This window comes from Elephantulus edwardii, unplaced genomic scaffold (assembly GCF_000299155.1).
Source record: "Elephantulus edwardii isolate Elephantulus edwardi_28Jun2011 unplaced genomic scaffold, EleEdw1.0 scaffold00077, whole genome shotgun sequence".
Lineage (NCBI taxonomy): Eukaryota > Metazoa > Chordata > Mammalia > Macroscelidea > Macroscelididae > Elephantulus > Elephantulus edwardii.
Genome location: NW_006399827.1, coordinates 14,397,691 through 14,401,917, shown reverse-complemented (window position 1 = coordinate 14,401,917; position 4,227 = coordinate 14,397,691). Strand labels below are relative to the sequence as shown.

The window sequence follows — 4,227 nt, the reverse complement described above, 5'->3', positions numbered from 1 at the left end:
GTGTCAGAGGCAGTGCAGTTGGCGCAGGATAGAGCAGGGTTTAGGGCTTTTGTGCATAGGGTCACTATGAGTCACAAACGATTCGACGGCACATAACAACAACAAAGGCTACAAAAGTTCCATGATACATCTTCAAGGATATAAACATGTACGGCTAAGCACAATTGATAACAGTGCATTTAAATTCCAAAATCAATCTCCACAATAGTCTAATAGTCAAAGGGGCCCTTTAGTGTAGTGAGAGAAGATCTTCACCCTGAAACCTACAGCGTCCCTTTTCAGCAGGAAGTAGCTAAGAGAATACTCCGTCCCCTTTTCCTTATGAATCAGGGTGAAGTCTCTCTCAGGGAGGAGTGATAGGGAATGGCAAAGGACACATGCACAAAGGAGATTAATCAGAACTGGTTTTGACAAGCACTGTGGCAACTGAACAATTAAAAAAGACTTTCAAGAGAGGGGGGAAAAAAGAGGAATGAACTGGGGGGAGGGTAGAGAAAATAGTGCAACAATTAATGAATGGAAACCCAAAATCTCTGTAAATGTTCATTAAAATCAATAACATTTAATAAAAAAAAAAGAAGTGTGAACAGTTAGTTAATCAGACAAGGTATTATCAGCATGCGCTATCATAATTTCACATGGAGACTGGGTCAGCACACCAAGACATCTGCCCTTCTCTCTTTCCACCTGACCTCCCTCTGCATCTTTTTTCTATAAATTACTTGAAATTCTTTTAAGTAGGAATACTTGGCTAGAGAGTATTACTTGCCTCTTTCATTTTAGTGTACACAATTTCCCCTCTTTTATAGCAATAAAATCTATAATTTAAAAGAAACACAAAGAGCCTTTCCAGAGCACAGTTCTATAGAGTCTGACACACAAGTATTCACTATTAGTCAGAGCTGACTCCATGCAACAAGTCGGTTAATAGAGCTTAAAGACTTAAGAAAAATCCAAACTTTTTAGTTCCTTCAATTAGGAAATCAAATGAGAAATTTTTTCATTAAAAGTATAGAAATTAAACACATCAGAATAAAGCTGTGCACACCAACCTCTATTTTGCAAATACTAAAGGAGTCCTGTGGCATAGTGGTTAAGTATTCAGGTGAGGGATGTGGAAATTTGCTTCTATAAAGACTGACAATCTTGGAAACCCAGGAGGGTAGTTCTAGTCTGCTTTAGAGAGTCATTATGGAGAAGAACTGACTCAATGGCAATAGTTTTTCCTGGTTTTGCAAATTTGAAAACTACAGCTACTAGATTAGCTAAGACATTGCAAATGTCAAATAAGATGGCTGTTGGGGAAATGCTGGCTTCTGTTCAGGATGAGATCAGTGTTTCCATCTCCAGCAGGGGTAAGGCAAAGCTCTGTCTGAAGCTTATGAGGATTACGCTAGATAAAGTGCATATAGCTCAGCTAAGAGTTCATTAAATATCAAGGTGTGTATATGTTCTATTTTAACTGTTTTTATACACTCAAACTTGAATAACCATGTTTAACTTTATTAAGTCCATTTTCACTTATACTGCAAAAAAACAGTATTGTTGATGTCATACATTTATTAAGCATCCAATGAAACCATAGACAGATACCAGGGATTACAGCATCATCTCCAATTCTGCAAGTACACTTTAACCGTAAAACAAACAAAGCCAAGCCCGTTGCCATTGATTCGATTCTGACTCATAGCAACCCTATAGGACAGAGCAGTACTGCTCCGAGGGTTTTCGCAGTTGTAATCTTTCTCCCAGTGTTTGCCAATCTTCCTCCCAAGGAGCATCTAGCGGGTGAGTTCAAACCAGCAACCTTTCAGTTAGTAGCTGGGTGTTTTAATCACTGCACCATCAAAGTCCTTTACTTTTAAGGAAGAAAAATAGATAGATGATTGATAGATTGATAGATAGATATTTGTTCTAAATGTTTCCTTTTTTATTTATTCATTGTTGCACATTTTCTTCCCTCCCTCTTTTTCCTCCCATCCATCTACTTTGCACAAAGCCCATTACTTTAACCATTGAGAAAACTTTATTAAACTAATCAGTGCATTGCTGATGTTAAGTGCCATTGAGTCACTTATGACTCATAGTGGCCCTATGCATAATAGCTCTGAACCCTACTCTATCCTGTGCAACTGTATCGTCTCCAACACACCCACCTGCATTAACCCAGTTATTGAGTCTATCCATCTTATCCAGGGTCTTCCTCTCTTGCGCTGTCCCTCCACCCTCCCAAGCATGTCCCTCTAGCAAGTTATTACATTTTGCATTGAGCTCGTCGACTTACGTCCTAGTCTCTAACTTTGTGTGACCTCGGAAAAGCCAAGATTTTAAAAGTATCTATCTCTTGGATTCATTCTTCTTATCTGTTAACTGAAGTAATTGGTGATATTTCAGATACCTTCCAGCTCAAAATTCTTTTCTTTCAGGCAGCTAAATGTTAAAAACAATCAGGGAGAAAAATTAAAATTCAAAAAACAAACAAACAAAAAACAATCCGGAAAAAAAAAATCAAGATGGGAGAAATGAGGTGATAGTGAATTCAAATGAACTCAGATTCATCTTGAATCTCCTGAAACTTTTTCAGGATGGGAATAAGCAGGTAGAAAATCATGCAGTCACACAATTTGATGGGCAGAGAGAGGAGGTAAAGGAACTGAGAAAGGTTCATTGAGGACCTGAAAAGATAGGTAATGGTGGGCATAGTTCAGTGGTGATTAATTTTATGAAACACAATGAAAGGGAATGATTGTATGAAACACAATGTGAATGAAGGAAAGTGTGGAACACAATGTATAAAAAGTTTATATGCAAACCAATATAAAATTAAACTGTAAAAAAGCAAACAATAAATTACCTGTGTATATTGTCACAAGGTGGAAAAGAAGTTCCTGTACTAGTCTAGCTAAATAAATCTTGTTTTCTTTGCATTTTCTTTCACTTGTTGGCATTGAGACTTTAGATAGCAAAACAAACACCAGTTAAGAGTTTCTACACATTCCTTTTGGTAGCACTGATTACACTCATCAAGTTAGGCAGCCATTCGCACTCCATTTTTCTGAATTGTCTTTCCTACGTCAACATAAACTCACTGCTCCCTAAGGTTTTTCTCTAATCTTTCAGTGTGCTGTTGTCTGATCTCATATATGTAGTGCTTGGCAGTACAGTGTTCAAAACAGACCTTTTTTACTATAAAGCTAAACTATGGTTTAGTAATGCACAACATTTCAGTGCTGCTAATCAGAAGGTCAGTGGTTTGAATTCTGCTGCTCCAAAGGAAGATGGGCAATATTCTCCCACAAAGATTTACAGCCTTTCAGCTTGTCTGGAGGGCTACTACGAGTTGGAACAAACATAACAGCAGCAAGTTTTACTCTGTCTTAAGATGACTTCAGTGGATATTTTTTGTTTAAAGATTATCTCAGAGCAATAGTTTTAGGGGTTCATCTACCTTCTCTGTGCCTTCAGAAAGTTTAGAGTCCTTTAGAATTTAAAATTCTCTTTTGGATTCTTTTGGTCAGGATTTTTCTGTGGAATCATTGATCAAAACATTAAGTATTAAAAATAAATGAATATTAGGTATTGTTCATGAAGCTATTTGGTTACGAATCCCATAAGCTCCTCCTATCCCTGACTTTATCTTTTTCTCTGCTATTCCAGGTGAACAGAAAACATTTGTGCCTTGCATGGACATTTGCAAGTTTTTAAACCCCAAGCACTGCAAACTTGGAGATATAACTGAAGTATTAAATGCATTATTGTAAACATGTCACAAAATTTTAGCCAATTCAACTTTTTATAGATCTACAATTTATTGACAGCAATTACAATCATTAACTGTGCAACCCTATACTTTATCAATGATTTTTCAATCATAATTAATCCCTTTTTCCCTCTAATTGACTAGTGACTATAGAAAACATCATTCCATATACATTTGCCTTGTCTCTTTATAAAAGTGAACTCCTACAATATTTGTTATGTTGTTTGTTATTGACTTATTTCACTCAGTATATTGTATTCTGGCTCCATTCATTCTTGTAACATGCATCAAGACTCCATTTCTCCCATTGGTGCAGCAGTAATCCATTGTATATATGTATTACCCTTTGTTTATCCATGCATTTGTTGATGGCTATTTATTTCTACTTTTTGGGCATTGTCAATAGTGTTGCAATGAGCAATGGGGTACAAGTTTCTTGAGTCACTCTTTTCAAGCCTTTTGTATAT

At 36.6% G+C, this 4,227-nt stretch overlaps 1 pseudogene; it reads left to right on the top strand.

The window, feature by feature from the left end:
• Window positions 1-3,761, top strand: part of LOC102846405 — a 5,861-nt pseudogene extending 2,100 nt beyond the window's left edge.
• The last annotated feature ends 466 nt before the right edge of the window (window positions 3,762-4,227 follow it).